Raw genomic sequence first — 13,225 nt, 5'->3', positions numbered from 1 at the left:
TTTATTCATTTTTTAAAAGTATGTAGGTGATAAACATAACAGTCCTCCTCCTGTCTCCTCTGCTCTGTACACTCAGTTGCAGTGTGCTACAAGCTCAATTAAGACTTTAAAAGTTCTAATTACGAGTTTTAAACTCATAATTAGTAGTTTTAAAACTCATAATTACGAGTTTTAAACTCATAATTAGTAGTTTTAAAAGTCCTAATTACGAGTTTTAAACTCGTAATTACGAGTTTTAAACTCATAATTACGAGTTTTAAACTCATAATTACGAGTTTTAAACTCATAATTACGAGTTTTAAACTCATAATTATGAGTTTAAAACTCGTAATTTCGACTTTCTGTGGGGCTTTTATTTTTTTTTTCATGGCGGAAACGGGCTTCCATAGGTTTCAGATGTGAAACTAGTTAATTATTTTGTCCCATAGACATTTTGATAAAATTAAATATTAAGAGTTTTTACACTTAATAAGGTATAATTGGGGCATATAATATTAAAAGTGCACTATGTAGCTTTTCTGATGGGGGAGGGGGGGCTAGAATGTCCCAGAGTATGGCAATTTATTTATCTACTATTATTATCTTGCATTTATTCAGTCACAAGTGTTTCTATTACTTAAAAATGCCTTGGAAATACATTGGACATACATTCTTACAGTGAGCGTGGCCACCTCTCCATAGACCTGACCTCCACCTGGCCTGGTGGTCTTACCATGGAGGTAAATCATGGTGGCGTACTTTGAAACATTTCAGGTAAAGTGATAACATCTAAGCAGGGGGTGGCCTCTCCACCAGAAAAGCTACATAGTGCACCTTTAATTAAAATCAGCTTTGAAACTTTAAAACAGCAACATTTTTCTATTGATGATTGAATTATTTCTGAAATGTCTATGGGGAAAATTATGGGAATTTTACTTGAAAACCAGAAAAACACCTACACATTGTCATTTTCCATAGAAGGAGCGATTTGAACATGTTACATTTTGGAGATGGTCCACTTTGTAAAGGGCACGACAGACGACACATCTTTGAACAATGGTCCCTAAAAACATTCAAAACTTTAGTGCAAGCGCATGAATCTGCACCTTGATATAAAACGAAGGAGAAAGGATGATATGAACTCTGACCTTTCTCTACAAGTGTAAATATCACCAGAGAGGGGCGTTTGGTTTGTGCACCTGCCACTCGACAGGACCGCACCCGCCCGCCCTCCTTTGTGCGTTCATGTGGAAACCGTAAAGAGACAGGACTCCCATAGCCTTGCAATGCGCTACACTTGCACTAGTTGTGAGTTTTTTCTTCAAATCTACAATGTGTCTAAGCTTTCACTCCTTCTCCTTTGAAAGTCTACGGATCTAGAAGAAGGCTGTTGTTTTTCTTTGCTGTTCTGCTCATCTTTGGTCCAGCGGAGAGGATATTTCGGATGTGGAAATATTGACTTTTGCCAGCCCTGTGCGATGCTTTGATTTGGGGCATGAACCATCACAGGGACTCAGAGATGTGAAAATCCTTCTTCCTCCTCTGGGACAAAGAAGGACAATATATTTATAAGGCGTCAGCAGGGGTCCATAACACAAACACTGTCAAAACATACTTATATATACTGTTTGGTGGTACAGTGCTGTACTCAAGACCATAGAATGACCATTGTAACCTCTATATTACACGTCACTGTATTTCTAAGTCCTGCCATAGTATAAGATGCAAAAAAAATACTTTTCTGCTTCAAATTGAGGTCTAAATGTCACAGTTTACAAATGAAATTGGATGCAAATGGGTAGATGGTGTTTTAAAATTATTATAAAAATCTCAGGGCAAATTAAGAAAAAAAATCAATGTAACTTTTGTAGTGGATTACCTACCTGTACAATGTAGAAAAGACCTTAATTTTTTAAAAAATGTTTTATGTTTATACATTTTGGGAGTTTTTTTTTTTATTTTTTATTATGTTTTCTAGTCCAAAGGCTTTATTACAGGGCTTTTCAACAAAATGTTCTTAAAGGGTCATGGTTGCACAACGCACCATCACTTAGGAGTCGCACAAAATATCTGTTTATATAATATTACTAGTGCTATATTTGATAAATACAGAAGACTTTACCAACATTCCTCTACCAAACCAATAATGAGCCAGAATTGAACTAGACTAGTCACACCCAGACCTAACCCAGTATTAAACTAGGTCTAAACCAGGACTAAACCAGTGCAGAGGAGAAGTTTCCCCACGGGAAGAATAAAGTGTACCTTAACCTAAACCAGTAAACAAGATAATCATTTTTTTATATGGGGGATGGGCAGTGGGCTGGATCAGGGGCTGATTTGTCCCACGGGCCACAAGGTCAATATGCCCGCTTTATTGGATAAGAAATCTGTAGTACGAAACGGGGTTAGGAAGTTGGCATTTGGCAAATAATCATGGTTAGGAAGCAAACCTACTAACACTTTTTATAGCATGGACCAATTTTGGAAACATGCACAATCCTTGAATGTAATTAAATGTATTCTAATTACTTATTTCTAACGCAAAACTATGGAGCAAGCCGTACATTTTTGAACATTTTAAAAATATTCTACTTTACAGATCATGGTCTTGACTACAACACTATCCACATATCGCTCTGTGTCGCGCTCCTTTAGGCACTTTGATGTCAATGCACCAACAGCTCTCCTTTAACCCAGCACAAGTGGCTTAGCCCAGTAGCCATGTACAAAAGCAATGAGTTTCTGTTACCGTAAGCACAGGTCAACAGCAATATTAAAGCTAAATCTGACTAGCCGTTCGCCTGTACATGTCTTCTATGTGGTGCATGTGTGTTGTAGGTTATTGGTCAAACACAGTGGTGGCGGTGTTACAGTGGCAGTGCTGTCTCTGTGCTGTACAGTGTAAGTCACGATCAGATCAGCTTCATTCAAACAGTTGTGCACATCTAGTGTCATAGTAAGGCCAAATCATCACAACAAGAGAATGAACCTCCAGGCTATTAACTTTTAAGTATTATACAAAATCAGTTTTAGGTGCCATTCATGCATGTTTAAATAATTTAGTGACCTCATCCAGGCCCTATTCGAATACTCCTTATGGTTAGCTGTAAGATTGTGTCTAACGCTCCGCCCACGAGCCTGTGTCATCCATTCTCCCGCACGACAATTCTCCCTAAATATACAAAAGCAGGATATAAAACTGTACACAGCAACTTGACAAATCTGATGCAACGTGAAGTAGTTTCATTATCGGAATTCACACATGATTGTAATGTGACAGTGCTCTGAAAGGGGAGTGACTTAGCACGAAGAGCAAAGGGAAGGGAGCCACGGAGGGTCACAAATGAAAGTGAAACTTATCAAACACGTCTACAAGTTGTTATCGGTGAATACAGCATTTTCAGAACAATAAAAGGTAACATGGTGATCTAAAAAGTGAAGTGTTGGAAATTAATACCCTATAGAAATGTAATGTACACTTTAAAGGTGTACTGTGTAACATTTTCTGATGTGTGTCTCCATGAACAGATGAACAGATTTAATGCCATACTGTTACTGTCAGACATTCCATAGATACATCAGAAAAGTTACATAATGAACCTTTAAAGGCACCCCTATACAAAATTAATTTTCTGCTTGTTTCTTTATAGAAAAAGTCATCAAATTGCACATTTTGTATCTGTAAAAATCCATGAACATTTACCTCAACAAAATAACATTATTCTGACTCAAATACCTCAATAGTTTATAGATGAATTACATGGACAAACAAACTATTTATTAAATTCATTATTTCAAATACCACAATCACTCACTTTTATTCAAGTGAAATAGTAAAAAAAAACACAAAAAAAACACCTTTGGTCACTAAGTTTTTTTATTTTTGTTTTTTTACAATATTACATCATGGTGGTGGTACTTGCCCCTCCGTCTCTCAGAACCAACACTTGACTTAATTCTCCAAGTATTTTATAATCATTGGTGTTCTATAGCATCTTTATTAACCATGAAATAATGTTCCTTATAAGACGCTGCCTGTTTAGTCAGGAGAAGGATGTTAGGGTCACCAACGTTACTTGGAAATATATACAGCGAATAAAATGTGAAACACGACCAGAGTATCTCACTATAACAGTCGCACAATGTGAGTTTCAATTTTCATATTATCAATGACTGTCACCCCTTTGTCGTCGTGAGCCTTAAATCTCACATCCACATAAACACAGTGGTACTGGGACTTTTTAAAGCATTGATTACACTGTGTGATGGGATACAAACTAATTAGGGATTTGGTGTCATATTTTGGTGCAGAAAATCATGTACTGTATTTTTAAGCAAGAGTGACTACCTAAAGTAGTAAATTTCTCATTCATTTATCCCATAATCTTTTAGAAAAATGATAATATTATTGATGATAGAATGATATTCTATGGCGTAAATAATGGCTACATTGCCATACTAATTTAGTTAAATATTTTATGATATTTAATGCAAATTTGATAAAACTGAAACTTATATACGTATATTTTTATTACTTCGGATAATTTTATCAAAACAAATCACGTCAAGCACAAGTTAAGCTAACAGCTGATTGGTCTAAAGTCAATTGGGGAAAATGTGTGGATTTGAGCTCAGTCACTCTTGGTTTATAAAAATGTATTGTACAGTTATTACTTGGATAATTATAGTACACACTAACTTACTAACTTACCAGTTTACAAGTTTAGAACCTGTAAATCATGTTTGTTGGTTTTATCAAATCAAATGGCCTCTTATATTTATATAGTAATGTACACAAAGAATGGGATATGGGATTCTTAAAAAGGGCCGATATTACGCACATTTTGGATCTATGTTATAATGTTGTATCCTCATCACAAACATCTGGTGTTAGGTTTTGTTTTATTCACACATGTTTAATAGGTTATAATGCAGAGTTATGCAAACGCATGTGAATAAAACAAACCATAACTCCGGGCATGTTTTTGATGAGTTCACAACACTGCAACATGAATAAAAGTTCATGATATAATTGTGCTTGATATAGGACCTTTAATGTGCACCCATGCATTTATTTTTTACATAATAACAACACTGCAAAAATTATATATTTTAGTCAAAACAGCTTGAAATTACAATATTAAACGACTCAAATTCAGTTAAAGGTGCAGTATGTAACTTTACCAGTGAACGGTCCACCACCTGCTTGTATCCATAGAGATGTTATTGCTTTGTCGGGGATATTCCACAGATTGGCATTTATTGAGTACATGTGTGCTTACTGCTCAAAAATACATAGATAAGTATCCTCACTTTCAATGATCGGGCACGCCTCTCCATTGATCTGATCTGTAACATGGTCTGTAGTGGAGCCACCTGCTTCCGTGGAGATAGAGAAGTTTAATTCTATACTGATCATACTGGTCAGTACAGCAGTAAGATCTCTATGGAGACAAGCAAGTGGCAGTCCCTCAGTCCAAAAAGGTACATAGTGTGTTTTTAAATACTTTGAATTCAAGTCTTTTTAATTTTGTAGATTTGTGTTTTTTCCACTTCACCATTAAGTGTTCTCCAAACGGCATGTGGACTTGTATGATTTTGTACATATGTGTCCTGGGTACTGTCTTATTTATATGCGTTTGTAAATGCATGCTGCTGCTGTCTGCATTAAAAGGATATTTTTGACGTAGCTGCGTGGCTCATGGTTCGAAGCTGACGATGTGCACCTGAAGGGGGAGTGATGGATGATGTGATTAACAGGTCCAGAGCAGAACCTTTTTAATGCTACATTAAGTCTGACGCAGTGCAAAGCTTTTGACAGGTGATTTATTCTAGACCAATCTGACTCATTAGAGACACATAGACCCCTATAATGACTTTAGGGAACCTGATCAAACCTATGGAGATGTAGGTAACTAAGGTTTAAAGTTTAAACTACAGCAGTACAGTACAGTACACACTACTTCAGCAAAACATTTCAATTGTTGGACCATTTCAGTGTAATCTCTGCTTAACTTTAAAGCTACCATCTGTAATTAGATTAGCCAACCCACGTCTGTTGTATTCTCATATACGACCACTAGAGGCCATCTACATCACTGCTGTCTGATAATGCGCCAGCTTTGACCTGATAGAAGACGAGAGAACACAGGTGAGGGGCAGGTTTCATATCTGACATCTACTGGTGGAAAATATCAAATGAACTTGCAAAGAGTAGCTTTAAAGGCTTTATACCTGATTTTTGCTGTTTTAAGAACTAGTTAAAAGTAGTTAAACTGTTTGGAGTTAATCATCATGTTAATGCATTCCAAGTTACCGTATTTTCTGGACTATAAGTCCCACTTTTTGTCATAGTTTGTCTGGGGATGCAACTTATACTCAGATGTTATTTATATGTGAAATGATTAAAATATATAATTTCACGTCTTCGTTACTGTCACAGTGACAACTCCGTGAGGGCACTCTAGACTTGTGTACCAGTAGGACAGCCACATGGAAGGACCACTTCATCTACTTGCGGAGTTGACGGAGTTCAGAAGCGACACCGAGCATGAAGAATTCAGTGGATTTAGTGATTTGGAGTGAGATCGAGAGTAAACTTGTTTTTTATGCTTTAGTTGTCTGATTAACTGTTAATATCTTTTGTTAACATACCAGACATGTATTCAGTTTGTTTCTATTTATTCAACTACATGACGCATAAATAAAGATAAAATGTCTGTTCTTGGATTTTGTAAAATAAATTTCCCCAAAAAATGCGACTTATAGTCCAGTGCGACTTATGTATGTTTTTGTCTTCATTATTATGCAGATGTTTACTGGTGTGACTTATACTCTGGAGCGACGTATAGTCCAGAAAATACGGTATCCTTATTATTCACTGCAAGTTTACAGGTGTTTTTTCACAATTAGCATGCTAACAGACCCTCATTACTTTGTTCTTTGAAGTTTGTGTTACATAGAGTACTTAGTTGTATTCAAAACTTGTGTTCAGTTTTCCCAAATCAAAACAGAGCCTTTTTTGACCTGAATTCTTCTAAGGTCTCTGTACTCTTATCAAAGGTGTATGTCAAAATAATAAAAGTACACCAAACAACGTGCTCCAATAGCAAGATTAGACTCAAATCCATGGACCCCAGAATCAGAAACATTGTCTTTAAGTTGATCATTTAAAATGTAACTGAACTCAATTTCAATTTACACTGAAGAGGTCATATAAAGAAATAGAGTTAAATATGATTGACTGAGATTCAGGAGCAGGACCACGACTCCTCCCACCTCCTGCTCCTCTCCAGTGAACCGCAGCTCACCTCAACCGCACCTCTAATTACCCAGAAGCCCAAGCCTGAATCGACTGGGTGGACCACCTGAAGCAGAGTCCCCATCCCGAGTCTCTACCCAGCCTATTTATTCATCTATTCATATATTGAATAAATATCTTTATAAACCATTGTTGTGGCGTGGTCCTTGCTAGTGAACTATAGCTATTATTACAAATGTGTTCTAAACCAAGTGTCTTATCTCGCTTTACATAATTGAGTTTGTCAGAGGAAAATCTTTTGGCTTCATTTTATATTTAAGACCAGGTGACTAGAGGCTGTTTATTTTTGCATACAAGAGTCACCGAATGCTTTAAGGAAAGACAAAGACTGTATAATGAACAAGGAAATGATTAGTACAAAGTTTCACTGCACTGTATAAAAGCATAGACTGTATAAATAAATGGACAAAGCTAACGCGCTAGCTGCTGCGTTCCAAATAGGAAGTGATTGTGTTGACCCACTGTACATGATCCTGGTATTTTAATTTTGCTATTGTGTCCGTAACTCAAGATGTGAACATTAATAATAGACAAATCAGGCACCTTCTTTCTTTGAGGTGGCTCATGCTAGGGTTAGCAACAGGTATGATTGACATTTTCCCTTTTCTCTCTCTCTCTCTTCCCTTTCTTTCTCTCTCTCTACTTTCATACTCTCTCGACTCTCTCTTTTGTCTCCTTTTCCTCTCCTGTTTCCTCCTTTCTCTATCTCTTTTCCCCTCCTTTGTCTCTCTTTTTTCCTCCTTTCTCTCTCTCCCTCTTTCCCACCTTTCTGTCTCTCTCTCCCTCTCTCTTTTTCCCTCCTTTCTCTCTCTTTTTCCCTCCTCTCTCTCTCAGCACGCTTCTGGCTCCAATTCACTTTACATTAGAAAACTGTCACCCCTCTCTCTGTAACTGCTGTTGTCAGGATCAGCATTTTGGTCTGAAACTGTTCATACTAACCCGCTCTCCATTGTCCTGGGGTTTTTATTTCGGCATTACGTCCATAACTCAAGATATGAACATTAATAACAGACAAATCAGGCGCCTTCTTTTCCTGAGGTGGCTCCTGCTAGGTTTAGCAACAGGTTTGATTGACAGCGTTGCTAAGCGTCTGCCCCTTGCTAAACCAGGAGTGCAGGTGGGAAAGGGCTTCGCTCCAGACTGGCTCTTCGGTTGCTACGATACTCACAGTTGGAATTCCAAATATGGAACTTGGCTCCAAACTCTCCCGTAAGTGCTAGCCTTGATAAGCTTCATTGGGCTGGAGCCGAACGCTGTGGGTGACGTCACACTGACTTGTGTATCACGCCTTTTATACGTAGACTGTACAAAGAAGTGGACTGACTTGCCTATATTTCAGATTTCCAAAATGTATTGATCAACAAGGAGAATTATTTGGACGCACAAAACAGTAACATAAAATAAACAGTTAGATAAGACCAGGTTTATTTCAGTATTTCCATTGCTTTCAGCCCCGGTTTATTTCATGTTTAGCCTGATTTCACTTGTGCTAATGAGCTGCATATTAAACTGCCTTTTATGTAATATGTAAAAAAAACAGCTTTGGGCAGTTCCAGCACAAAGTCAAATTCTTGCCAAAAATACAGCACGTTTACACAACCACATTTTGATTTCATATTTTGTAGCCTGTAATTTAGTAGAGTCCTTAAAAAATGATACATGGGTTAGTATATGGGACACCGGAAAAACGGTAACAGAAGTATGAAAATAGCAGTTAAATGTGCAGTGAAGAGGGACTTGGAGCTCTTGGGGGAGAATACTCAGATGCCCTGGATTATTGAACATTTATGAAAGAAACAGGGCAACGTTCCAAGTACATTTGAGATGAGGAACATTGTTAGATTGTGTGGGCTTTAATAAAAAGATTTCAGTTCATTTCATTTACTATTATCTCCTTTCTTCTCTCTAACAGCAGTCTCTCTCTTTCTCTTCCCCTCTGTCTTCCTTTATCCCTTTCTCTCTCCCTCTCTCCCGCTTTCCCTCCTTCTCCCTGTCTCTACCTCACTCCTTTGTCCTTCCTTCCCTCCCTTTCTCTCCTCTCCTCTTCTGCCCCCCCCCCCCCCTTAACTGTCTTCTCTCCTGTCTCTCTGTCTCCCTCATATCTGTTCCCCTCTCTCTCTAGGCCTTCTACCCCCCCCCCCCTTCCATCTCTCTGTCTTTCTTCAACTCCCCCCCTCTTCCCCTCCTCTCCTCCTCTCTCCCTCTCTCCTGTATTGTGTGATAAATCCCATGTATCACTGTCACAGTCGCACACAGCTCTGATGGATGTCCATGTTTGATTCCCGTCACACACAAACTGCTCCGCGGCTGCACACAGGTGGCACAGTAACCGAAAATAACAACTATACTCAAGTAAGAGTCAGAAAGCATTTTATTTCCCAATAGTCAGGAAGTGCAGAGTTGGCTTGCTAGCTGTTGTTAGTACTACACGATGGCAAAACTCCACTGTGGTTTCTGAGAGTCGTGAAAAACGCTTTTAAAATGAACTAGTTTTTCACATTTTTAAGACAGTAAATATCGGGTACCGTGCCTTTAACTGTACGATCAACCTTCCACGTTTTTTTCCCTTGGTTTATCTGTTTCTTTTCTCTGTCTGTCTTTGCCTCCCTTTTCTCTCTCTTGCTCTTTTCCCTTCTTTTTCTCTCGTTTCTTCTCTCTCTCTCTACTTTCATACTCTCTCGACTCTCTTTTCCCTTGTTTCTGTCTTTCTTTTTGTCTTTTTTTTCCCTTGTTTTTGTCTCTCTCTCTTTCCTTTTCACTCCCTCTTTTCCTCCTTTTGTCTCACTCTCTCTTTTCCCTCCTTTTTCCCCTCACTCTGTCTACTTTCAAACTCTCTTGACTCTCTCTTTTCCCTCAGTTTTGTCTCACTTTTGTCTCCTTTCTCTCTCTTTTTTCTGTCCCTTCTCTGTCTCTCTCTGTCTCTCTCTCTCTCTCTTTCTCTTTCTCTACTTTCACGCAAGCTGCCAGAACCATGTTTTTCTTTCTCTGTGTAAATATTTACCTCTCCTGACATGATGGATTTGATGTCAGCTATTGCTTCAAACGAATACAAAAAAAAGGTTTAATTTGTCGACGGGCCAAAGGACAGTGCAGTTGAGCAAGACACTGCATTTGACCCATTCCAGACGACTCCTCCCAACCTGCAGCCTCTTTCAGCGTTCTGCGTCTGTGTTTTTATGTTCAGACAGTGAGATGAGCTGGTATGCACTGATCAATACAGTGATGAATGTCTTGTATCTTGGTCTTGTATTTATAGAAACACAGTTTTAGTCGTTTTCAAAGGGTTTCTCCCAAGGGACTGTGCTTTAGTCAATATTTGCAATGATTTGAATATTGTTTATTCAATTTACAATGATTTGCTTGGCTGGTGAAACGCGCAATAGTGTCTAGTGTATGTGCTCTTGTATATAACGCCACAACATTCTCCAGAATCATCAAAATCAACACAATTTTGTCCTACACTATGCAGCAAATACATTCCCAGCATTTCATTAAAGTGACTGGATCATCGAAGTTGCTTTAAATGAATTATCCAACTTTTCTCTTTAAAATGTGTACTTTTTGTTTCCTCTTAAAGCAGAGGGGGAAGAGAGAGACAGATGGAAAGAGAGAGAGGGGAAGAGGCAGCGAGAGAGAAGGAAGAGAAAGCAGGAAAGAGAGAGAAAGAAAGTATGGAGGGAGGGAGAGGGGAAGAGAGAGAGGGAGAGAAAAGGAGAGGCAGAGACAAAGAGAGAGGGGAGAGTGGAAGAGAGGTGTAGAGAGAGAGACAGATGGGAAGAAAGCGAGGTCAAGAGAGAAACAGTTACTTTTCTTTCTCTTTTTAAAGTGTTTGAATCCTTTACTTCTTCACTTTCCAAAGCCACAGCAGTGTATATATATAAAACTTTAAATGAGGGTATGTAGATCTGACCTTTTATACTGCACCAGACACTTCACCCCCTTTGGCTGTGAACACTTTACAGTACTGTGGCTCTGTGATAATAACTGACTCATAACATCAGACATTTTTCACAGAGTTGACCTTGTTTTGAGCCCTCCTCGGTCTTTGGTCCCCAGGGTCCACAGGTGTAAATTAGACCTCCACTCCCGATCGCTTCATTCTGTCCAAACAGCAGCACTTCTCTCTAATCTCCACATAACATCCCCTTTAAGGCCCCGGACTGCAGCACAGAAAGAGAGAGAGTATGGAGGGAGGAAGAGAGGAAGGGGGGGAGGTAGAAAGAGAGAGAGGTGGAAAGAGAGAGAAAGGGAGAGAAGGAGAGAGGGGTAGAAAGACAGTATGGAGGGAGCGAGAGGGGAAGAGAGGGTGGAGGGAAAAGAAGAAACAGAGAGAGGGGGAAGAGAAAGGAGAGAGTGAAAGACAGAGACTGTAGAGAGAGACAGATGGGAAGAGAGAGAGGTGAAGAGAGGGGGAGAGGCAGAGAGGGGGGGAGAAAGAGGGAGGGGGAGGCAGAAAAAGAGGGTGGATTGAGAGGGAGGGGGAGAGGGGAAGTAAGAGAAAGGGAGTGGCAGAGAGAGGGGAGAAGAGAGAGACACATGGGAAATGAGAGAGGTGAAGAGAAAGAGAGAAAGGGAGAGGGGGAGAGGCAAAAAATGGAAGGGGAGGGAGGGAGAGGGGGAGAGAGAGACGGAGAGAAAGGGAGAGGCAGAGAGACAAAGACAGAGGGGAGAGTGGAAGAGAGGTGGAGAGAGAGAGACAGATGGGAAGAAAGCGAGGTCAAGAGAGAAAGGGAGAGAGAAGCAGAAGAGAAAGAAGGAGAGAGAGAGAAAAAGGAACAAGAGAGGTAGGGAGGGAGAGGAGAAGAGGGAAAGGGAGAGAGAGGGGGAGAGTGGAAGAGAGGGGTCGAAAGAACCAGATAAGAGAGAGAGGAAAGAAAGAGAAAATAAGAGGGGGAGAGGCAGAGAGAGAGAGAGGAATGAGAAAGAAGGAGAGAGAGGGGAGAGCAAGAGGGAGGGAGGCGGAGAACCAGTGGGGAAGAGAGAGGGGAGAAGGAGAGATGGAGAGAGAGAGAGAGGATAGAGCAAGAGGGAGGGAGGGAGAGGAAGAAACAGTGGGGAAGAGGAAGAGACATGAAGAGAGAGGGGAGAGGAAGGGATGGAAGAAGGGAGAGGGGGAGAGTAGATGAGAGAGAGGAAGAGGGAGTTGAAGAGGGGCAATGTAGTTGTGGTGAATCCCAAACTGTATATCTATGTATAAATGCTGTTATAGTGTCAGAGATACCACAGCTAAGATAAGATACTATATTATTTTTTGAATGTTTTGTGTTTATCTTCTCTGTTACTAAGGGACAACAAATGGAAATTAGCATCTTATAATAGACAGCTATAAACCGTCATATTAACACTGTAACTGTAACAGATGTTTATTAATATACGCTATCTTATCAAATAAATACACAAAGTAAAAGTTAAAACTAGAAAAGAAAGAGTTAAATACTGAGTTAAATATACATTATACATTGACCTTTATTTATCCAGGAAAAGTTCTTTTGGAAACCGAAGCACCCAGAGAAAATCTACACAGACAGGAGAGGAAAACATGCCAACTTCACACATAAAGGCCCCACGCCGTCCAGGAATCAAACTCAGGACCTTCTTGTGGTGAGATGAGAGCTGCACGACTATGCTGCCCAAAAACTGACTGTGGTATCTGTTGGCAGTAAGTGGTTTGACAGGGGGCAAAAGAAACTAGTTGAGAGATGAACAGTAAAAATAAGTAACAGCCACTCTGAGACACAGACAGAAATATGTCTGCAGTAACCATAACCCAAATATACAGGTGCAGTCCAGTGTGTTGCTCAAGGACACAATAGCAGTATTGATTTTAACAGCAATCCCCACATCACCATCAACATCTCAGTAAGTGGACTTAAGTGTCTTCTTAAACACATGTTTGAGTAAACCTTTATTATTAGTCTGTCT

Source organism: Periophthalmus magnuspinnatus, chromosome 15, assembly GCF_009829125.3.
Source record: "Periophthalmus magnuspinnatus isolate fPerMag1 chromosome 15, fPerMag1.2.pri, whole genome shotgun sequence".
Taxonomy (NCBI): Eukaryota; Metazoa; Chordata; class Actinopteri; order Gobiiformes; family Gobiidae; genus Periophthalmus; species Periophthalmus magnuspinnatus.
This window is presented reverse-complemented; position numbering follows the sequence as displayed.